Raw genomic sequence first — 26,087 nt, 5'->3', positions numbered from 1 at the left:
CACAGACCTTCTTGGAGTTAATCCCTCAGTAAAATAAGAAGGGAGGGAGACTTCATAGTGCAGATATGTTTCTAAAAGTTTTATTAAAAAATGTCACTTCTCAATTCACAGCAATTAATCACAGCAACTTTGTCAAAACACACTGAACAAACTGTAAACTGCACACTTAAAAATCCAAACCACACGGCAAATGTATAGGAAAAGGTAGTGGATAAAAAAAAACTAGCACACGGCCAGCTTCCCACAGCACAGGATCGAACCAGATGACTGCACAGGAAAAAAGGTAAAAAAACGTGATGGCGTCACAGCCACTTGCTCCACTCGACGCGTTTCCCCTCAACAGGCTTCGACTGGGAACAGAGACGTTTCCGTTTTGATCGGAGTGCGAGTGAGAACCAGCGCTGCCGGCAGGCTAATGCCTCAGGCGTATACGATCTCTATAACTTGAGATCCAACGTATCCGGTAAGCGGCCCTTTTATATATATATATATATATATATATATATATACAGTATGCTCAAGCAGGAAGAACATTGATACGTTTTTTTCAAGTGTTGAAGATCTGTGACTGTTTTTTTCCTACTATATAATGGGACCATTATCCATGAGACTTTTGTTTTGTTGATGCTAATAGATACATTTGATTACACTAATTTCAGAGTTATATTGTATCACATATTGCTTCATTTTTTCACATAATTGCTCATAAATTTAGAGTAATATTGTTTCAATTTCACACCCCACACTTGGAATATATTAGAGTCATATCAATGTATTAAGTTACACATTTTTTTATATATGCTCTATCACATAAGTTATAAGACGGGTGTTGACATATCCCACATGATATAATACATTTCTGTGAATTTTTTGATCACACTTTTTTTCATATTTAATAATTTTAATACCTATAGAAATCACCTGTGGATGCGCGCTTGTTTGAATTTATGACACATTTGGGTCTTTGGTATTTTTGGGCTTACACGAGCAGCTGCACCCCCTTTTTCATTTTTGTGTATGGTTAGTGCAATACACCTTTACCTTTTCTAGATCTCCTCTAGAGCGGTGATGTTTTGGGGCTGTCGCTGGGCAACACGGACTTTCAACTCCCTCCAAAGGTTTTCTATGGGGTTGAGATCTGGAGACTGGCTAGGCCACTCCAGGACCTTGAAATGCTTCTTATGAAGCCACTCCTTCGTTGCCCGGGTGGTGTGTTTGGGATCATTGTCATGCTGAAAGACCCAGCCACATTTCATCTTCAATGCCCTTGCTGATGGGAGGGGGTTTGCACTCAAAATCTCACAATACATGGCCCCATTCATTCTTTCATGTATACGGATCAGTCGTCCTGTTCCCTTTGCAGAGAAACAGCCCCAAAGCATGATGTTGCCACCCCGATGCTTCACAGTAGGTATGGTGTTCTTTGGTTGCAACTCAGCATTCTCTCTCCTCCAAACATGACGAGTTGTGTTTCTACCAAACAGTTCTACTTTGGTTTCATCTGACCATATGACATTCTCCCAATCCTCTTCTGGATCATCCAAATGCTCTCTAGCAAACCTCAGATGGGCCCGGACATGTACTGGCTTAAGCAGGGGGACACGTCTGGCACTGCAGGATCTGAGTCCCTGGCGGGGTAGTGTGTTACTGATGGTAGCCTTGGTTACCATGGTTACGTTGATCCCAGCTCTCTGCAGGTCATTCACTAGGTCCCCCCGGATTTTTGCTCACCGTTCTTGTGATCATTTTGACCCCACGGGGTGAGATCTTGCGTGGAGCCCCAGATGGAGGGAGATTATCAGTGGTCTTGTATGTCTTCCATTTTCTAATTATTGCTCCCACAGTTGATTTCTTCACACCAAGCTGCTTGCCTATTGCAGATTCAGTCTTCCCAGTCTGGTGCAGGTCTACAATTGTGTTTCTGGTGTTCTTCGACAGCTCTTTGGTCTTCACCATAGTGGAGTTTGGAGTGTAACTGTTTGAGGTTGTGGACAGGTGTCTTTTATACTGATAACAAGTTTAAACAGGTGCCATTAATACAGGTAATGAGTGGAGGACAGAGGAGCCTCTTAAAGAAGAAGATACAGGTCTGTGAGAGCCAGAAATCTTGCTTGTTTGTAGGTGACCAAATACTTATTTTCCACCATAATTTGCAAATAAATTCTTTCAAAAATCAGACAATGTGATTGTCTGGATTTGTTTCCACGTTTTGTCTCTCATAGTTGAGGTATACCTATGATGACAATTACAGGCCTCTCTCATCTTTTTAAGTGGGAGAACTTGCACAATTGGTGGCTGACTAAATATTTTTTTGCCCCACTGTATATATACGAGACTGACTGTATATATATATATATATATATATATATATATATATATATATATATTAAATACACTGCAGCTAACTGAATCACCTGCCTGCCTGAAGTATATTAGAAAGAGTACACCAGGAATGGTCTGCAGTGAGATCTAGCTAAACTGGATACAGTGTGTGTGTGTGTGTGTATATATACACACACACACACACACACATATATATATATATATTATAAAGCCGGGATGTGTATATATATATATATATATATACTAAATACACTGCAGCTAACAGAATAAACTACCTGCTCAAAGTAAATGAAATGATACTCTCTCTCTCTCCGCCAAGAACACACTACACAAGACTGACGTGCAGGCGGCCTTATATAGTGTGGGGCGTGGACTTAACCCCCTGAGCCATAATTGGCCAAAGGCACCGTGCCTTCGGCCACTTATGGCTCTCTTTGCTGACGGCGCTGTGATTGGCCAAAGCATGCGGGTCATAGTGAATGCTTGGCCAATCATCAGCCAGCAATGTACTGCGATGACGCAGTGCATTATGGGGCGTGACGCGCAGCTCGAATTTGGTGCGAATGCCCCATAATGTTCGACATTCGTCGAACGTTCGAGTCGAACAGAGATAGGATGGCGCCCTCTAAGTACAGCGTGTGTTACAAAACAATTTATTATAAGGCATTAAAAGCACTCACATATGAGCAGATAAATTCCAGCATTGTAACAGTAGTATTCAGTCATCCGCATGTACCCGGGTAGAGATGTCACGGGCCGATGGAGGATTTCATCTATCATGGGTCCTGTGTCCTGGGGCTCTCCGGAGGTGCTGTGTGTACTCTGCACTTCCGGGTGGCTGGGACGCAGGTGGTGAACGCACCATGATGCTCCACGCCGTGCTGGTGTCCTCTCTACCGGGAACGGGTTCAGGCGGGCGGTGCTTGCATTCAGGGCATGCGTGCTCCTTCATCAGGCTATGCTGGCAGCCATCTTAGTAATGGGAACTTATACCATAAGTAAAGGGAGGGGTAGGATCGTGATTAGGAGATGGGCAGACTGAGTAGAATGAAGCAGTGCGTGGGTAACCATGGAGATAGAGTAAACAATGAATCATGATTAGGAGATAGGCAGGACTGATTGTGATGAAGCGGCGCGTGGGTAACCATGGAGATAGAGTAAACAAAGTACGGGAATAGTGTTTGTGTGGCAGGGGGGAGGGGGGTTGTATCCCTGCGGGACAAAAGGAAGAGAGAGGGGTGTACTAATGGGGCGTACATGTAATACTTGGTATCTGAGGACGTGGAGGAGCAAGTACATGTAAATTAGCAGCTAAAGTGTAAACTGGAGAGTGGATGAGGATAATAGGTATAAATGTAAAAGATAATATGTGGGCTAGGTAATGGGACAGGGTATGGAGACTAGGTGAAGGGATATTAATGGAAATCCAAAGGATGTAAAAAGATTACTAAAAAAGGTTACTAAAAAATGGAGTTAATTCATATATAAAAATGATATATGAAGAAATGTAGAATTTAAAAGAAAAATTAATGAAAAAAAAAAAAATAAAAAAAAAAAATAAATAAAAATAAATATAAAAAATAAATAATAAAAATAAATATAAATAAAAATAAATATAAATTAAATTGGAAATGTAGTATGTATACAGACCGAGGTGGGAATGGGAGGTGGGGAGGGGGTACGCACAGTAATGTACATACACGTACACAAATATAAGCCGATGTGCATGTACACAACGAACATGCATGCACGCACATATGTCCATACATACCATGGTACGCACATGCGTATGTAGCACATGCATGTGAATACGCGCATGTGAACACTAAATACTGAAAACACCACGTGTGAATGTTTATATAAAAGGGGGGGTTTAGGGTAGGTTTAGGGAGGGGGGGGAAGGGGAGGAAGCGGAGGGAGGGGCGACACAGGGGGATGTATGGGGGGGTTGTTTGGACTGTAGGAAGACTGAATTGTATCCTATGACCAAGGCGATAGGTTACATGTGCTGAGGTGGTAAAAAAATAACAACATGAAAATAAAAATGACAATATTAATAATAACAGCAATAATAATAATAACATCCACATCAATAAAAGAATACAAATAAGTAAGAGGCATGGTACAGAACCAGCGAGGCTGGGACGGTAAGACTAGTAAACGGTGCGGATAAAATATATAATATAATAATTACAAAGTATTAATAGGTAGAAGGTGGTATGGAGGACAATGAGGATAATGAGGGTGGGGATGGGCCCGGGGTCATAACAGGATATTAATTTTGATGCCCTCATTTAGGCCTCCATACGATAAAGTGTCTAGTGTGTAGATCCAGTAGTTCTCACATTCGCACTGCCGCTTATAGCATTCGGCGGTGGGGAAAGTGTGTGGGATAGACTCTATAACCCACACACGTAGTCCAGAGGATTTTTGCTTGTGACATTCTTTGAAGTGTCTAGGTACGCTGTGTTTGTCACATCCCTTCTCTACAAGGTTGCAATGCTCTCCAAACCGTTTGCAGAGTGTACATATAGTACGGCCTACATAAAGGAATGTAATACAATATACAACGTATTCAGAACCGCAGGTAAATAAATCGGGAATTACGAATTGCCTTCCTTTGTGGTGGAAGTCTTTTTGCCTATGGTTGACGTGAGCACATGTAAGGCATTGGGGCTTCTTACACTGGTACATGCCTTTGATGTTGAAGAAGGTTAGGAGAACGCTAATTGTAGGACGAGTAGGTCTAATTTTACTGGGTGCTATTTGGGATTTTATATTCTTGGCCCATCTGTAGGTGACTAATGGTCTTTCGCTGATGTTGACCTTAAGGTGCGGGTCTTCGCGCAGAATGGGCCAGTGCCTAGAGAAGATTTTTTCCATGTTCTTATATTTATTGTGAAATTGTGTGATGAATCTGACAGGTTGGACGGTATCCTCCGTAAAGGTATGTCTGGTGTCTCCTGCGTTGTCCTGGACATAGTATTGGAAGGCATCTTCTACAATATGGTCTGGGTCCATAAATTTAGCTTTTAGTGTTTGGGCGTGAGTTTCATAATCCTGTAGACACGTACAATTGTGCTTTAAATGGCAGAACTGACTTTTTGGGATGTTTTTTACCCATCGAGGGTGGTGACAACTGTTATGCCCCGTACACACGGTCGGACTTTGTTCGGTCATTCTGACAACAAAATCCTAGAATTTTTTCTGACGGATGTTGGCTCAAACTTGTCTTGCATACACACGGTCACGCAAAGTTGTCGGAAAATCCGATCGTTCTAAACGCAGTGACGTAAAACACGTACGTCGGGACTATAAACGGGGCAGTGGCCAATAGCTTTCATCTCTTTATTTATTCTGAGCATGCATGGCACTTTGTCTGTCGGATTTGTGTACACACGATCGGAATTTCCGACAACGGATTTTGTTGTCGGAAAATTTTTTATCCTGCTCTCAAACTTTGTGTGTCGGAAAATCCGATGGAAAATGTGTGATGGAGCCTACACACGGTCGGAATTTCCGACAACAAGGTCCTATCACACATTTTCCGTCGGAAAATCCGACCGTGTGTACGAGGCATAACAGTGCAGATATGAGTTTCCTGAGGTAGGTTTGGTATAGTTCTGGGCACAGATTTTGTTCTCGTGATGAAACAGTTCTAGATCTAAGAAAATTAGTTTTTCGCCATCCGTAACTGAGGTGAAGGATAAACCCATGGTGTTGTTATTGCAAGGTTGGACAAAAGGTGAGATGGAGGTTTCTGGGCCGTCCCAAATAATGACCACATCGTCTATGTAGCGCCCATAATAGACTATGTGGGAAGCATATGGATTTTTACATTGTACGTGTTGGAGCTCCCAAAGGCCCATAGTAAGGTTTGCGTAGCAAAGTTGGCCCCCATAGCTGTTCCTTGTGTTTGAAGGTAAAATTCCCCATTGGCTTTGAAGTAGTTGTGTGTTAGGCAAAATTCTAAAATTTTGAGTAAGAATCAGTTTTGGCGTGAGTTAAGTTGTGAGGTAGTGTTGTACGGCTTGAAGTCCAATATTGTGGGGGATGGATGTATATAGGGAAACAACATCTAGCGAGAGCCAGCGGTACATGGGTTCCCAAGAGTAATGCTGTAGTGTGTTCAGAAGTTGAATACTATCTTTGATGTAGGACGGTAAATTCTGGACGATACTTTGCAAAAAATGATCTCTATAAATGGAAAAGTAACTGGTTATGCTTTCCATCGCGGCCACTGTGGGTCTTCCAGGGGGATGGATAGGGTCCTTGTGCACCTTAGGTAGATGGTTAAAGTACGGTCTTTTGTAAAAGTCATGTTTGAGGAAAGCGGCCTCTGGTGCTAAAAGGATACCATCTGTAGTTGCTCTATTTATAATATCATGTGCTTCAATTATAAAGTTGGATAGAGGATCTTTAGGAAGTTTTTTGTATGTGGTGGTAGCTGAAAGGAGTCTGGTGGTTTCTAGCATGTAATCCGGATGATTTTGGACTACAAAGCCGCCTCCTTTGTCTGCTGGCCTGATGACCAATTGTTTATTATCTGTGAGTGATTTGAGGGCTGTGCATTCAGCGGGGGTGAGATTGGACAATGTGTATGTGTGTGAATTGGATTGTTGACACATCCGTAGGACATCAGCGTACACCACCTGGTAAAAAGTTTGAACATATGGCCCTTTAGCGAAGGTGGGATAGAAGATGGATTTTGGTCTAAAATTGGTATGCTGAATAGGTGGGGATGTAGGTAAATGTTGGGTTAGAGATTCGACAAGGTCATTGGTGTACAGATCTTCTAGCTGATGTAGGGCCTCAAGTTCTGCGAGTCCTAAGTTGTGGGAGTCGTCGGTTGTGGTACTGCATTCTGCGTGAACGTTCGCAGTGTCGGGGGTTTTGGTGCCTGATTTTATGTCTGATTTAAAGTCATTAATCAGGTCTATCAATTTGGAGAGTAGTGTTTTATAATGAATGTCTCAATGGTGATAATTTCCATCCACTTCTGGGTGTAGAGCTCCGATATGGTGGACCACTCTGCGGCTAAATCAGCACTCGGAAATGAACACGTTTTTTGATTTCTGAGGCCTCTAGGGGAGATTTTATGGTGTAGGTATAGATCAAGGAAAAACTTGTCCCACCATTGTTGGTTGATGTTATTAATGGTGTCCTCAATTTTACGAAACTTGGCGCACGTGTATCTGTAGGTCTGGCGGGGGACAGATACCGCAGAGACAAAGTAGTCTTCTGGGAAATATGCATATAAATCATCAAGTATTGTATATCTAACAGATTCGATCTTCTCTATAATTTCCATGGTTAGGGGGCAAAGATGTTCTTAGTATATCACACTAGTGAAAATATGGTAATAATAGTATAAAGAAATAAACGGTAATACTAAAAACAAAAAGATATAATACTGTTAGCTTCGGTCTGAGGCTGCACATATAAATGTACTTCTAAACGGGACAAGACAGACAATAAAGGGGTTAATATGGCGCACTCAGAGTTAGGCTGTATACATACGAGTTAAAAATAAATGGTTATTAAAAATATGTAGAGTGTGATACAATAGGAGGGAGGGGAAGCTTGGTGGTAGTGTAGAGTGTTTTTAGTTCAAGTCCAAGCATAAGCATCGTTGTGTACGTGCGCATCGGCTTGTATTTGTGTACGTGTATGTCCCCCCCATTCCCACCTCGGTCTGGATAAATACTACATTTCCAATTTAATTTATATTTATTTTTATTTTTAATTATATTTATTTTTATTATTTATTTTTTATTTTCATTTTTTTTAATTTATTTTTAATTAATTTTTCTTTTAAATTCTACATTTCTTCATCTATCATTTCTATATATAAATTAACTCAATTTTTTAGTAACGTTTTTACATCCTTTGGATTTCCATTAATATCCCTTCACCTAGTCTCCATACCCTGTCCCATTACCAAGCCCACATATTATCTATTACATTTATACCTATTATCCTCATCCACTCTCCAGTTTACACTTTAGCTGCTAATTTACATGTACTTGCTCCTCCATTTCCTCAGATATCAAGTATTACATGTACGCCCCATTAGTACACCCCTCTCACTTCCTTCTGTCCCGCAGTGATACAATCCCCCCCTCCCCCCTGCCACACAGACACCATTCTCGTACTTTGTTTACTCTATCTCCATGGTTACCCACGCGCCGCTTCATCACACTAAGTCCCGCCTATCTCTTAATCATGATTAATTGTTTACTCTATCTCCATGGTTACTCACGCGCTGCTTCATTCTACTCAGTTTGCCCATCTCCTAATCACGATCCTACCCCTTCCCTTACTTATGGTATAAGTTCCCATTACTAAGATGGCTGCCAGCATAGCCTGATGAAGGAGCATGCATGCTCCGAACGTGAGCACCGCCCGCCTGACCCCGTTCCCGGAAGTGTGGACACCAGCACGGCATGCATCACGGAGCGTTCCCCACCTGCGTCCCAGCCACCCGGAAGCGCAGAGTACCCACGGCACCTCCGGAGAGCCCCAGGACCCATGATAGATGACATCCTCCATCGGCCCATGACATCTCTACCCAGGAACATGCAGATGACTGAATACTACTGTTACAATGCTGGAATCTATCTGCTCACATGCGAGTGCTTTTAATCGCTTATAATAAATTGTTTTATAACACCCTCTACACTTAGAGGGCACCGTCCTTTCTCTGTTTGTCTTTGTTCCAGAGCCTCTTCTAGCTTATCCTGGACTGGCAGCCTTCTATATGCTCTCAGCACCTCATCATCCTCACATTAATTTATGCTTGGGCTTGAACTAAAAACACTCTACACTACCACCAAGCTTCCCTCTCTCCCCCTCCCCCCTCCCCCCTATTGTGTCACACTCTACATATTTTTAATAACCATTTATCTTTAACTCGTATGTATACAGCCTAACTCTGAGTACGCCATATTAACCCCTTTATTGTCTGTCAAAGTTCGAGTCGACCTCAAGTTCGACTCGAACAGAAAGCTCATCCCTAATAGTAACAGTAACACCAGGGTTTAGCAACAGACATGTGACAATTTTCTTTGTATATGTGACACACAATCCTCTCTAAAGTCCTAATATGTATGTGGCAGTCATCATATTTGGTCATTGGTCATTTTTTTTTTGTTGGTCAGTTTTCTTTTTTGTGCCATAACTAAGTTCAAAGAGCATTGCTTGAATATCATATACAGTCAGGTCCATAAATATTGGGACATCGACACAATTCTAATTGTTTTGGCTCTATACACCACCACAATGGATTTGAAATGAAATGAACAAGACGTGCTTTAACTGCAGACTTTCAGCTTTAATTTGAGGGTATTTACATCCAAATCAGGTGGACGGTGTAGGAATTACAACAGTTTGTATATGTGCCTCCCACTTTTTAAGGGACCAAAAGTAATGGGACAGATTAACAATCATCCATCAAACTTTCACTTTTTAATACTTGGTTGCAGATCAATTACAGCCCGAAGTCTGGAATGCATAGACATCACCAGACGCTGGGTTTCATCCCTGGTGATGCTCTGCCAGGCCTCTACTGCAACTGTCTTCGATTCCTGCTTGTTCTTGGGGCATTTTCCCTTCAGTTTTGTCTTCAGCAAGTGAAAAGCATGCTCAATCGGATTCAGGTCAGGTGATTGACTCGGCCATTGCATAACATTCCACTTCTTTCCCTTAAAAAACCAATTGGTTGCTTTCGCAGTATGCTTCGGGTCATTGTCCATCTGCACTGTGAAGCGCCGTCCAATGAGTTCTGAAGCATTTTGCTGAATATGAGCAGATGATATTGCCCGAAACACTTCAGAATTCATCCTGCTGCTTTTGTTAGCAGTCACATCATCAATAATACAAGAGAACCAGTTCCATTGGCAGCCATACATGCCCACGCCATGACACTACCATCACCATGCTTCACAGATGAGGTGGTATGCTTTGGAGCAGTTCCTTTCCTTCTCCATACTCTTCTCTTCCCATCACTCTGGTCTCATCTGTTCATAGGATGTTGTTCCAGAACTGTGAAGGCTTTTTTAGATGTTGTTTGGCAAACTCTAATCTGGCCTTCCTGTTTTTGAGGCTCACCAATGGTTTACATCTTGTGGTGAATCCTCTGTATTCACTCCGGTGAAGTCTTCTCTTGATTGTTGACTTTGACACACATACACCTACCTCCTGGAGAGTGTTCTTGGCCAACTGTTGTGAAGGGTGTTTTCTTCACCAGGGAAAGAATTCTTTGGTCATCCACCACAGTTGTTTTCCGTGGTCTTCCGGGTCTTTTGGTGTTGCTGAGCTCACTGCTGCGTTCATTCTTTTTAAGGATGTTCCAAACAGTTGATTTGGCCACACCTAATGTTTTTGCTATCTCTCTAATGGGTTTGTTTTGTTTTTTCAGCCTAATGATGGCTTGCTTCACTGATAGTGACAGCTCTTTGGATCTCATATTGAGAGTTGACAGCAAGAGATTCCAAATGCAAATAGCACACTTGAAATAAACTCTGGACCTTTTATCTGCTTCTTGTAAATGGGATAATGAGGGAATAACACACACCTGACCATGGAACAGCTGGGCAGCCAATTGTCCCATTACTTTTGGTCCCTTAAAAAGTGGGAGGCACATATACAAACTGTTGTAATTCCTACACCGTTCACCTGATTTGGATGTAAATGCCCTCAAATTAAAGCTGAAAGTCTGCAGTTAAAGCACATCTTGTTCATTTCATTTCTAATCCATTGTGGTGGTGTATAGAGCCAAAAAGATAAGAATTGTGTCGATGTCCCTATATTTATGGACCTGACTGTAGATATACTGGGACTTGTGAGACTCATAGTGATTGGCAAATAGCAGAGAGTATAGTACAATTGTACTTAAGAGTAATTAAGTTTGATTGTTCCTGAAGCCACATGTAACTGGTGACATCACAATTATCCATATTCTGAAATCAAGTTATTTCTGTCTGCTTAGTTGACACTGCCTAATCTGCACTGAGACCTCTTAAAGTTATGACCTCTTCCATAGCCTGCTAAAGGCAGGACTCATACAGTAGCTACACACGGTAGCCAAGGATGGAGCTATATGCACAAAAGTTTGGCACCAGCCAAGGTTAGCCCATCAGGGTTGGTATAACTGAACACAGTTTCCATAAAAGGAGTTTGAGGTGAGTTGCAATGGCAACAAGATCCCCCTGGACACTTGAAGGGTCATACACGCACAAAGTGGTATTCAGCAGAAGGCGGGACAGAGTTACTTGCAGGCATATGACAATAGAGGAAGAACGATGGGGGATGGAAACCAGACAACCTGGCTGAAGGGCATAACCATTCAAATTTTTAAACGTGTCAATGGGAAAGGGTCTCATTATTATGTCGCAGTTTATCTATAGGGATGAGCCCAATGTTCGAGTCAAAGGTAAGTTCACTGAATAACCAACAATTTGGGATGTTCGCGGCAAATTTGAAAGCCATGGAACACCCTTTAAAAGTCTATGGGAGAATTTAAAAGTGCTAATTTTAAAGGCTTATATGCATGATATTGTCATAAAAAGTGTTTGGGGACCTGGATCCTGCCCCAGGGGACATATATACAGTCCCTGCACAAAATGACATGTCTAAATGAAAAAAAAAGTCTTTTAAAACTACAAACGGCATGGGATCCCCCCAGTCCATTACCAGTCCCTTTGGGTCTGGTATGAATATTAAGGGGAACCCCGAACCAAAAAAAAAAAAAATTGCGTGGGGGTCCCCCCAAAAATACATACCAGACCCTTATTCGAGCATGCAACCTGGAAGGCTGCAGAAAAAGGGGGGGACGAAAGAGCACCCCCCCTCCTGAACCATACCAGGCCACATGCCCTCAACATGGGGAGGGTGCTTTGGGGTAGCCCCCAAAGCACTTTGTACCCATGTTGATGGGAACAAGGGCCTCATCCCCACAACCCTTGCCCGGTGGTTGTGGGGGTCTGCAGGCAGGGGGCTTATCGAAATCTGGATGCCCCCTTTAACAAGGGGACCCCCAGATCCCAGCCTCCCCCCGTGTGAAATGGTAATGGCGTACAAATATACCCCTACCATTTCACAAAAAAAGTGTCAAAATGGTAAAAGTGACAAGACACGGCTTGGAACAAGTCTTTTATTAAATAATAAAGAAATAAAAATGTCCAACGAAGTCCATTCCTCTTCTCTTGCTCCATCGACGGACCGAAAAAGAAAAAAAAATACTCGACTGACCCGCCTCCATGGGAGGCTTCCGCCGTATAACGCGTCTTCGATTTGAAAGTTCTTTTATAACTGAGGGCGGGGCCACACTGTGACTTTCCCGGGTGACCTTGCCCCCCTCTGACGCACAGGGACTTCCCTATGTCTTTCCTGGGGCATCAGAGGGGGCGGGGCCACCTGGTTACGTCAAACGACTTGTCCCAAGCCGTGTCTTGTCATTTTTACCATTTTGACACTTTTTTTGTGAAATGGTAAGGGTACATTTGTACTCCGTAACCATTTCACACAGGGGGAGGCCGGGATCTGGGGGTCCCCTTATTAAAGGGGGCTTCCAGATTCTGATAAGCCCCCCACCCACAGACCCCCACAACCACCGGGCAAGGGTTGTGGGGATGAGGCCCTTGTCCTCATCAACATGGGGACAAGGTGCTTTGGGGGGCTACCCCAAAGCACCCTTCCCATGTTGAGGGCATGTGGTCTGGTACGGTTCAGGAGGGGGGGCGAGAGAGCCCCCCCTCTTTTCCTGCGGTCTGCCAGGTTGCATGCTGGGATAAGGGTCTGATTTGGATTTTTGGATTATTTTAATTTTGGCGCGGGGTTCTGGTATGGATTTTGGAAGGGACCCCATGCCATTTTTTTTTTAATTTTGGTGCGGGGTTCCCCTTAATATCCATACCAGACCTTAAGGGCCTGGTATGGAAGTGGGGGGACCCCCACGCAATTTTTTTAAACATTTTGGTTCGGGGTTCCCCTTAATATTCATACCAGACCCAAAGGGACTGGTAATGGACTGGGGGGATCCCATGCCATTTTTTTCTTTTATCAGTATTGCCGGGACCGACAATTCATTATAGCCGCGAGTAGTTTTAAATTACTTTTTTTCCTTTAGAAATGTCATTTTGTGCAGGTACTGTTCTAAACACGGGAAACATGCGTCACTTTACAGGAATACTATAGACACCCCCCAGGTATGAAATTTAAAGGAATATTTCACTTTTATTGTTTCACTTTAAGCATTATTAAAATCACTGCTTCCAAAAAAACGGCCATTTTTAAAACTTTTTTTTTGCATTGATACATGTCCCCTGGGGCAGAACCCAGGTCCCCAAACACTTTTTATGACAATAACTTGCATATAAGCATTTAAAATGAGCACTTTTGTATTTTTTATGTTCGTGTTCCATAGACTTTAACGGTGTTCGTGTGTTCGAACACATTTTTTGCCTGTTCGCATGTTCTGCTGCAAACCGAAACGGGGGTGTTTGGCTCATCCCTATTTATCTATAACAATTCTAATCAAAGGTCCTTAATACTCAGAATGACAAAATGAGCATTCATTTGCATGCATATGTCCTAAAAGTACTCGTGTTTTTCTTTCTCTACCTTTGTCCACATTAATAAAGTATCCAATTGGAATCACCATGGAAGGCTGTCCCTGAAGCAAGGACAATATGACCAGATTGGCATTATGGACTTTCATACTACTATTATTGGACTGTTGATAACAAGGATCCTCATGTTTTTTTTTTCTTTGTGGTTTTTTTTTTGGGGTGTTCTGTCTCTTATGATTTTTATTATAGACTTATTACATCCAGAATAAGTGTACAACAAAACAAACGGACCAGCGATCAATGGGTTGAGGAGTAAACACAGTCTCACAGCAGACAGTGGAACATGATTAGTCCTAGTTTATTCAGTAATGCATGTAAAAGAACAATCCTGTTGTCAGACAGGAAGGGATATGAGGTAGGTAAAAAAGAAATCAACAGCTTACAGTTTCACAGAAGATCCATTGAGCAACAAGGAGCTGACAGCACTGGGGTTTACAAAAAACCTCCTGCAGCATGGGGGGAGCGCCAATACCCCTTCTGCACTGCGGCCGAATGTGGAACACACTCACCAGCGTGTGGGGAAGGGCTGGACATGCTGGAGGAGAAAGCAAAGATGATTGACAGCGGGAAGGTAGAGACCCAAACTGTAAGCTGCACGTGGGTGGGACTCCAAGTCCACTAGCGTACTGACAGGCGGAAGGGAGAGAGCCACGTCGCTGCAGTGTGGACAACGCTATACGTTCACAGCATCTAAAGCCCAATGGATGTGAATCCCAGGTGCGTGGGAGTGTCCCAAAATGATATAGACCTCAGGAAAATGGAAAACCAGGGCTGGATGGGTCGATGTGGATGGCAGTCAGCGTTGCTGGGGTTCTAGGGGTGCTGGTCATTGGAGCACCTCATGGACCTGGGTGACCTGTGGGCTGTGGTGGTTGCCTTGACAACACGTTCCGCACATCAGCACTTTTTCAAAGGACTTTCTAAGGAGCCGGTTTACATATCTCCGTTGAGGCTGCGGAACACACTGCACAGAAATGCTGTGTGTCTTTGGCTCATTTTCAGGGCCGAGATTCAGGCATAGATTTGGCCCTGATTTATCCCTGAAACGGGGAACAGGGACGCACAGCGCTCCTGTGCGATCCGCAGCCAGTTCCAGTGTGAACCCGGCCTAAAAGATCAGCAACATTCTCTGTAAGATCCAAATGGAGGACTTCAGCTACTGAGACAAAATATAAGCAAGTGAGCAACACACTCCCAAACAAAATCTCATAGGGAGAGCGTCCAACATCCCCTTAGGGGCTTGATAAAATCTAAGAAAACATTCAGGAAAAAGTTTTCTAGCTTTTTACTCTACTTTTTCCCTCTAAATTGTAGACAGTAGGGAGTGCAAAAATAAAACCTCAAAACCTCTAGTAAGGACTCTCCTATACAAATTATTTCCTTTGTTGCTCTCTGTAGATTCTGGCACTCTGTACTTACAAACTGGACATCCAGAAAACAGAAAAATGCATACTTGTAAGATCCTGACTTGGGCATCTGGATATATCTTTTTGTAATCCCTGGAAAGAATGTTCAGCTTTTGGTAACACCTTTGGTAACAGGTAAAACAAGAAGTGGTATGTTATAAAAAAAATAACTGTGGAGAACCCTGGCTCTATCCCATGCTCATTTACACCATAACTGCTTGTGACTGATGACACGGTCAATCTATCAAGCGCAGGGAAAAAAGTGACTGGCAGACATGGAATTCCGTTGGAGTTCTGTCGGCAAAACCGGTCGTGTGTACGTGGCATAATAGCACCTTTGCATAAAGCTACAGCTCTGATATATCGAGGTGAACCCTTCATTACTGGGTCCAGCTTGCATATATATATTACAATGGCTTGTTTTCTATCATGCTGTTTGTGTAAGAACTCCAGTTTCATGTTTCGAACAGACAACTTTTTCCTGGCAATATTATAATTTCTCATTGCTTGCTCTGTTAGTTTTAGTTAGATAACACAAGTCCTTAGTTTCCATCTGTCATTATTTTCCTGATGCCATAACATAATAAATGATAACAATACCCTGCGGTCATACAGAGATGTCCAATAAATCCAAAGTATTCTTTTGCTTATACCACTTACAAGGAAAAGGGGCACATCATTTCACAATCCGCACATTCTGCTTCGGATTTCAAAAATAAAAATAAAAATGAATAAAAACAAAAGGACCAACAATCTGTATATGACAGAACAGAAAGCTCTCAGCCACATCAAAAACTATACAATTGGCTGCAGGTGGTATCTATCCTAACAGGGTGTGTGGACTTGATGTGATGGGTCTGTTATATTTAAATTTTATTTATTATTGCTCTCACATCATGGACCGCACATCATATTATCATCAGACCTTTAGATTTCATCTTTGTAGAAAAACTTCTTATGTACGGTATCCCATCCATCTTGGCTTTGTTAAATAGTATGGCAGCTGTATTCCAATTAACAACCTCATCTTAACCACTTGCTTACTGGGCACTTAAACCCCCCTCCTGCCCAGACCAATTTTCAGCTTTCAGCACTGATGCACTTTGAATGACAATTCCGCGGTCATACATACTGTACCCTAATGACATTTTTATCATTTTTTTCACACAAATAGAGCTTTCTTTTGGTGGTATTTAATCACAGCTGGGGTTTTTATTTTTTGCTAAACAAAACAAAAACAATGTAAAATTTTGAAAAAAAAAAATCATGTTTCATAGTTTGTTATAAAATTTTGCAAACAGGTAATTTTTCTCCTTCATTGATATGCACTAATGAGGCGGCACTGGTGGGCACTGATGGGCTGCATTGGTGGGCACTGATGGGGACAGATAAGGCGGCACTGATGGAGACAGATAAGGTGGCACTGATGGGCACAGATAAGGCGGCACTGCTGGCCACTGATAAGATGGCACTGATGGGTCCTTATGGGTGGCACTGATGGGCACTTATAGGTGTTACTGATAGGTATCACTGATAGGTGGCACTGATGGGCACTGGTAGATGACACTGATGAGCAGCACTGTTGATGAGTCACTGATTGGTGACACTGTGGACACTGATGGGTGGCACTGTGGGCACTGATGGGGGGCACTGGTAGGTAGTGCTTGTGGGCACTGGTAGGCAGCACTGTTGTGCACTGGCAGGTGGCACAGATGGGCACAGATGAGCTGGCCGGAGCTCTCCTTGATCGGTACCGATGTCCCTCTGAGAGCCGCTGATGATCAGCTTTTTTTTTTCTCCTCACGCTATCAGGAGGAGATCACGCGAGGAGAAAAAATAGTCGATTACCGGCTCTGTTTACATCACATGATCAGCTGTCATTGGCTGACAGCTGATCACATGGTAAGGGGTCGGGATCGACCCCTTACTCCGATCTGTGATCAGTGGAGTCGCATAGACTAGTAGGTCCACACTGTAGCTGTCATTCGGCTATAGCACAGATCTGAAGAAGTTAATCTCAACTAATCCCATTTTACAAATTTCCCCAATAACCTGGATTTCATTTCCAACCAAAAGTTGTCTAAACCAATTACAATATATCTATATTTATCAATAATATTGTTAAACACATATCAGAAATAAATACTCAAGTGATAATATCAATATCACATCCTAATTCTAATATATATCCACGGACATATTTCCAAAAGGTGGACATTTTACTTAGAGTCCATTTTTAAATGCACTGTTTCCACTATCAAAGGATATTCAATTTGTGTAATACACGGTTAAATGTAACCCCAATTTTACCATGTTTGGAAAACAGATTCAAAATAATTGTGATCACGTTGTTTATCATTAGATTAATTAACCTGGCACATTTTGTTATTAATGTTTTGTCTAAAAAAAATGAAATTGGCATGTGTCCTTCCAGCTTATCACTGATCTCTCATCCCAGCTATATTCTTTCATGAGAGCGCAAAGGAGGGGGTCATATCTACATACATGACACACACAAGAGATAGAACTAAGGGTTCCAGCATTCACACACATACACAAATATCTCTCTAAAATCGCTTATTTTTTTCCTATTTGTACACAACACATGCATATCATTCTCTCACTTTCTTTTAACGCTTTAATATTTCCCTGCTTAAATTCTGCTTTCCTTATTTTGTTCTGATATCCTTTGCATCCCATGTATTGTAATCCCATACTTCACCTACTCTAGCTTCTATGATTCTATGATCAGGCGGGCAGCCATAGTGCTCATCTCATCTTCTCTCTCTGACAACATATAAAGTATTCTGTTTTGACTTTACTAGTTGTAGTGCCTGACCCCAAATTCATCCCACAACTTAACATGAAAATGTCCCTTTCTGTCTAGTGTTAATTGTCACCCTTGATTCATCCTTCTCACATAGATAGCTGTTTCTCTAGCTGTTTACTGTGCATGATTCTTTGTCCCTGTGGACTTTGGTAACCCAGTTACCCATTGTGGATCCCTGTCCACTCTAACCATTTATGTTGGGGCTCAGTATAGGCGGAATCGCACCTTCAGTTCATATATTTTATAGCGCTCGTCTTGCGCTGGGCATTTTTGAGGGTCTCTTACCCTTAATCCCCTTACTTATGACTGGCCAGTCTTCTCTATGTGTGCCTATACCCTCTTGCCTCTAAACTACTTTATCTAGCAGATGTACTACATATACCTGTGAACAGCACTATTCTTCCCTTTCTTATCTATAATGCTCTGATGGACAGTAGACAGTGACAACATAACATATAACCACCAATCAATACAGTTCAATTAAGGGGCGTAAAATAGGTACCCTTTGTCCTGAAAATGCCATACCGATCAAGGAAGTCTGATAACTCAAATGTAAGCAAAAGGCTTACCTCAGCCTGCTAATTTATCAAATTCCCGTCGTTTCAAGCTCCTCGTTTCAGATTCTTAGGGTCACCTATAAATCCCCTCCTAGGCAAAGCTCGCCACCTGACATGGAATTTTATAGATAGGCAACTCCTATCCTCATATTGATTAGTGGTTCCAAATGAATAACTACTGCAGTAGGGAACAGACACAAAAGATACACTCCACATCTTTCCAAATAACTGTTCTGCTTTATTATGACGCAATTGAAGGTTTTTATATACATGATTGCGTTGGTATCACATTAACATTACAATTGTACTTTTATGGTAACAAGGGGCGTAACATAGGCAGGCTAATTCTAATCAAGACTCAAAAGAATGCAAACATGTACTGAAAACATTATTAGTGCTGTGTGCACAGTAAGGGCAGTATGCAATACATATAAAATAGAATACAATTATATACAGAACTTACAAATTTCCTTTACAGCAGTGTAGCCTTACAGCTTCATGCCGGGAATCCTACTGCGCATGCGCCATACTCCGCTCCTCTCTCCTACTGGCCCAGTGGCAGGGGAAGGAGGGAGGAGGAGGGAGCCGAGCGGTGACGTCAACAGCCGCGGCTTCTGGAAGCAGGAATGGGATACCTATCAAAAACAGGTATCCGCTCCCCCCTCCCCTGAAAGGTGCAAAAGGTGGCACCAGAGGGGGGGGAGACAAATGAGCGGAAGTTCCACTTTTGGGTGGAACTCCGCTTTAAGACGACTGATGATTGCTTACCAATTAGATTGCCTTGCCTAGCCCAGCAGGGTATATAAGGCTACAGTAAAATGGTGGAGAGCAAGCTTCCTGATGACATGTTGATCACAAAATGCATTGAGGCTGCGCGCTCGCCTATGCTGACGTCATTTCTGGTACGGTTGGTTCCGGTTTTTGCTGCGGTGGTACGCATGCTGAAACGCGGGGAAATTGTGTTTCTGTCGCTGTACATGTTGGAGCTAGCATATTCGCACCTTAACCACTTCAGCCCCAGAAGATTTTCCCCCCTAATGACCGGGCAATTTTTTTCGATACGGCACTGCGTCATTTTAACTGACAATTGCGTGGTCGTGCGAAGCTGTACCCAAACAAAAATTACATCCTTTTTTTCCCCCACAAATAGAACTTTCTTTTAGTGGTATTTGGTGGTATTTTTATTTTTTGCGTTATAAACAAAAAAGGAAGAATTTTGAAAAAAACCCCAATATTTTACATTTTTTTGCTATAATAAATATCCCAAAAAATGTAAAAAAATAAATTTCTTCATCAGTTTAGGCCAATTCTTCTACATATTTTTGGTTAAAAAAAAGCAATAAGCGTATGTTGATTTGTTTGCGCAAAAGTTATAGTGTCTACGAAATAGGGAATAGATTTATGCCATTTTTATTATTATTTTTTTTACTAGTAATGGTGGCGATCTGCGATTTTTAGAGGGACTGTGACATTGCGGTGACAAGATCGGACACTTAGCACATTTTTTGGGACCACTGACTAAAAAATGCACTGATCACTGTGTAAATGTCACTGCCAAGGAAGGGGTTAACACTAGGGGGCGATCAAGGGGTTAAATGTGTTCCCTCGTGTGTGTTTCTAAGTCCTAATGCACATGGACGTTTTTACAGCCGCGTTTTTGAGCGTTTTTTACAGCTTAAAAACGCCTGTCTATGTTAGTCTATGGATTCATGCCCACCTAGACGTTTTTGAGCTGCAAATGGCCTAGGCGTTTTTAAGCTGTAAAAAAAACCCAGGACCAGTGCGTTCCGAGGCGCGGCGTTAGAGCTGTAAAAACGCGAAAAGCGGAAAAACGCGCAAAAACGCGACCGCGGCGTTTTTCCGCGTTTTTTAGCTCCGGCGTTTTTTGGTTAAAAATAGATGATTGGACGCTGTAATCTCTGTAAAAACAGGAAGTTCCTGTCTGGACATTAGATTACCCAAGAGTCCTTTGCACAGCCGTGTGACTGTGGTTATATTGGCTTGAAGATGGCTACTGCAGTTTCCCAAGTGGAGCTAATAAGTGCGGTACAGGCCCATCCAAAACTGTGGGATGTGGCACATCCACTTCATGGGGACCACATACGGAAGGTGAAAGCCTGGGAGGATATCAGTTCTGCCATTACCCCTGGCTGGGAACAAATGAGAAATGCGGAAAGAAAGGAAATAAGTAAGTCTATTTTCCTTGAATGCATGATCTGTTTGTGTGTAATGTAAATGAAGATTGCATATTTAACCCTTTGTTTTCCATGTTATTTTAGGCAAAATTATGCAGCGCCGCTGGAAGTCCCTACGTGACCGTGTCAGGAGGGACCTCACGGACAAAGACAAGGCGGCACGTAGTGGAGCACCAGCGCCAACCAAAAAAAAACATGTGTACCACAGCAATCTGCAATTCCTAAGGCAAAATATGCAGAGCCATACCAGACCGTAAGTTTTTTTCATATATTTGCCTATGTACATTGCTTTTCAGGCAGTATGTTCCATGGCTATTGTAACCACTTTCCGAACGCCACATGTACATATACGTCGGCAGAATGGCACGGCTGCACAAATGGGCGTACCTGTACGTCCCTATTAAGTTGCCGCCTTGGCGGCGCGCTTTCCCATTTTGAGGTCCATGAGTCCGACCGCGGGTCCTGCGGACTCAATGTCCGCGGGCACACCGGCGATCGTCTCAGGGAGAGGAAGAGGTCAATGCCAGTGTAATTTTTACAGTATGTCATTGCAATTTTAATCGCACTGATCGCTGTAAAAATGACAATTTTGCCAAAAATGTGTCCAAATTGTCCAATGTGTCGGCCGTATTGTCGCAGTCATGCTAAAAATCGCTGATCTCCCCCATTACAAAAAAAAATTTGCAATCATTGCAATTTTAATCGCACTGATCGCTGTAAAAATGACAATTTTGCCAAAAATGTGTCCAAATTGTCCAATGTGTCAGCCGTATTGTCGCAGTCATGCTAAAAATCGCTGATCTCCCCCATTACAAAAAAAATTTGCAATCATTGCAATTTTAATTGCACTGATCGCTGTAAAAATGACAATTTTGCCAAAAATGTGTCCAAATTGTCCAATGTGTCGGCCGTATTGTCGCAGTCATGCTAAAAATCGCTGATCTCCCCCATTACTAATAAAAAAAAAATTTGTAAGAAAAATGCCATAAAACTCTCCCCTGTTTCATAGACGCTATAACTTTTGGCAAAAAAAACTTTATTAACTGAAATCTGTATATACATATCGGCCTAAACCAAAAAGAAAATTTTATATTTATTTATTTTTTGTGGGATATTTATTACTTAAAGTAGTTACGTTTATACAATTTGTATTGTCTGCAGAACAACTTCTAACTTTAGACTCTGAGAGGTCGATGAGGAAGATACAGAGGTTCAGAGACCAAGCAGTCCTATGACCAGCACTGGATCTCCACAACCAATCAGCGAGTGAGGTGTTGAGGGCACAGATGAGGTAACTGCTTCGGTCTGCCTGTCTATCTCATTGTCTGTCTGTCCATGTACATGTCAATGTAAACATTTTTGTTCTTTTGCAGGAATCGAGGGCTGTGGAAACACCGTCTCCTGCCAGTCATCAAGGTGGAGATCAGCGCGGTCGTGGCGGTGTTCGTGGCCGTGGGCGTGGACGTCAGGCGAGGGGCGGCTATAATCCGGAGGCTGATGACAGAGTGCTAGCACTGCTGCAGGAAGTGCGGCAGGAGAGGCGCAGTATGGATGCCTTTTTAGACACCAACAATCCACGCGCCTGCTTCTGCCGCAGCCTTTACCACATCCTGGAGGACATTGGGAGAGACCAAGAGAAACTTTGTATGGATCGCATGTACGCTATTGCAATGCAATACCGTCATGCAAAATTAAGTGGCGGGCCACCTCCATGCGATCCATATAATGTTTCTCATGATCCCCCAATGGCCCCTGGGACCTCAGCAGTGCTAGCACCCCCCTCTCACTATCAGCCCCCTCCTCAACGCCAACCACCACCTATGCCGTCCCAGACCTCATACCATAACCTGCACTCGTATGGTGAATTTCCACCTTCCACCTCCCATTTTCAGCCCTCATACCCTCTACCCCGCTACCAGCAGGATTTTGGGAGTGATCGCCAGGCCCAACCATTACCCCATCCCCAATCCCCAATCAAGCATCCACCACCACCTATCACCAGTTGTGATCCCAAAATAAATTCTTTTTTTTCTTGAAATACCAGTTGTGATCCCAATCCTTTATTTAATTTTTTTTTTTTGATTGAAAATAAATGTGTTCAATTTGTCTATTATATGATGCACAACAGCACTCCTTTGCACTCTGCTTGCCCTGAAGGCAGAGTGCAAAGGACTCTATTGTACTCTGCCTTCGGACAAGCGTAAGCTTGCTCTTTTTTGGGCTTAGCCTAGGCTTACCCCGAAGGCAGAGTCAAATTGACTTGTAGAACAATCGTTGATAAATGGACCAAAAAATAACAAACTTCAATTTTGAAATGCTTTATTTCAAAAAACACAAGAAAGCAAAGGTAGATGTATTGCAAATATTTTTTAGATATAATCATTCTGCCATGATACCTCTCCATCAGGGGATTCAAAAAATTCTGCAAATTGGTTTCGAATGCTCATGACACGTGCAGTTGAACGCAAGTCCATAAATTGAACCCTCTGAAGTTGTCTAATGGGCTCCTGTTCAACATTATTTCTGTCACTGTCCCGCAGAAAATTGTGCAGAACGCAGCATGCCAGGACGACATTAATGGCGTTGTCAACATCCAATTGCATACTTGTCAGCAAAACTCGCCATTTGGCCGTGCACACCCCAAATGCACATTCAACAACACGGCGTGCACGGCTGAGCCGATAATTGTAAATTTTTTGTTGTCGGCTGAGACCAGTGCCACTGTATGGCCTCATTAGATTTTCAGCCAGTCCAAAGGCCTCATCTGCCACCATGACTAATGGCAAGCTGGGTTCTTCAGTGCAGGGTAGAGGCCTGCTTTCAGGAATATTGAGTCGTCCCTCATGTAGACGACGTCCGAAGGCCGACTCGCAGAATATGCGGGCATCACCTTGGCTTCCATATGCTCCCACATCAACAAACAGAAATTTGAGGTGTGCATCGGACAATGCCAGGAGGACCACGGAAAAATACTTTTTATAATTAAAATATGACGATCCAGAGTGGGGAGGCTTCTTCACCCTGATGTGTTTCCCATCAAGGGCTCCTATACAATTTGGGAACTGAGTTTTTTCCCAAAAAGTGTCCACAACTGATTCCCAGATGTCTTCGGTTGGTTCTGGCATTACAACGTTATGCAATTCCTCCCATATTGCCACACATGTTTCCTTTATTATTTTTGAGACCGTTGAGAGGCCAAGGAGGAAGTAGTGATGCAAGGAAGCATAACTTTGTCCCATGGCAAGGAACCTAAGATAACATAATAAATTTAGTTATTGAAAGAGAAAAGCATAAACATAAGTCCTAACCCTATCTCCTAACCCTAACCCCTAACCCCTAACCCTAATCCCTAACGCTAACTCCTAACCCCTAATCCTAACCCCTAACCCTAACCACTAACCCTAACCCCTAACTCCTAACCCCGAACCCTAACCCCTAACCCTAACCCTAATCCTAACCCCTAACCCTAACTCCTAACCCTAATCCTAACCCCTAACCCTAACTCCTAACCCTAACCCCTAACCCCTAACCCTAAACCCTAACTCCTAACCCTAACCCCTAACCCTAACTCCTAACCCTAACCCCTACCCCTAACCCTAACCCCTAACCCCTAACCCTAACCCCGAACCCTAACCCCTAACCCTAACCCCTAACCCTGAACCCTAACCCCGAACCCTAACTCCTAACCCCTAACCCTAACCCTAATCCTAACCCCTAACCCTAACTCCTAACCCTAATCCTAACCCCTAACCCTAACTCCTAACCCTAATCCTAACCCCTAACCCTAACTCCTAACCCTAACCCCTAACCCTAACCCTAACCCCTTACTCCTAACCCCGAACCCTAACCCCTAACTCCTAACCCCTAACCCTAACTCCTAACCCTAACCCCTACCCCTAACCCTAACCCCTAACCCCTAACCCCTAACTCCTAACCCCGAACCCTAACCCCTAACCCCTAACCCTAATCCTAACCCTAACCCTAATCCTAACCCTAACCCCTAACCCTAACCCCTAACCCCTAACCCTAACCCCTAACTCCAACCCCTAACTCCTAACCCCTAACCCTAACCCTAACCCCTAACCCTAACCCCTACCCCTAACCCCTAACCCTAACCCCTAACCCCTAACCCTAACCCCTAACTCCTAACCCTAACCCCGAACCCTAACTCCTAACCCCTAACCCTAACCCCAACTCCTAACCCCTACCCCTAACCCCTACCCCTAACCCCTAACCCCTAACCCTAACCCCTAACTCCTAACCCTAACCCCGAACCCTAACCCCTAACCCTAACTCCTAACCCCTAACCCTAACCCCTACCCCTAACTCCTACCCCTAACCCCTACCCCTAACCCCTAACTCCTAACCCCGAACCCTAACCCCTAACCCTAACCCTAACCCTAACCCCTAACTCCTAACCCTAACCCCTAACCCTAACCCCTAACTCCTAACCCCTAACCCTAACCCCTAACCGTAACCCTAACCCCTCCTCCCATATGTGTATTCACTTACCTGAGTGTCACTAGCATCCGTTCCTCCGGTGACACAGAGCTACGCATCACAGTGTCCATCCTTGTGAGCCTTGGCCTGAGCCTCTCCAACAGGTCATCAAAGAGCGGCACTGACATCCTTGTAAAGTTAAAGAACTTTATTGGATATGAGCGCAGTTGGGAATAAATATTGCCAAAGTACCCCGTAGAAAACCGATTGGATACCATTGGATGCACCCAAAATCGACGTCTGCTGCTTCTCTCCTCCTCCTGTCTCATTCTCCGCTGCCTCCGCAAAACAATCAGAAGGATTGCCTCATCGATCTTCTGCATGACAGGATCCATATTTCTCAGAAAAATACTAAAAACTTAACAGACTCTGAAACACTCTCTCCTCTCTCTCTCTCCTACCAAAATGGCACCGACACATGCTCATTAACATATTTTCTTTGGTTTCTGTGGCATTGTGGGAAATTTGGGAGTGTATATAGCTGAGAGATGTGTTTTTCATTAAAAAACGCTTCTTAGCGCTAACGCGGAAAAACGCGGAAAAACGCTAATGCAAAACGCGGTAAAAATCGCGTTTTTAACGCCGGTTTTTCCAGGCGTCGAACCTAGCTTTACAGCTCGTTTTTT

The sequence above is a fragment of the Aquarana catesbeiana genome, linkage group LG02 (assembly GCF_042186555.1).
Source record: "Aquarana catesbeiana isolate 2022-GZ linkage group LG02, ASM4218655v1, whole genome shotgun sequence".
Taxonomy (NCBI): Eukaryota; Metazoa; Chordata; class Amphibia; order Anura; family Ranidae; genus Aquarana; species Aquarana catesbeiana.
The sequence above is the reverse complement of the archived record's forward strand: the minus strand, read 5'-3'. Positions refer to the sequence as shown.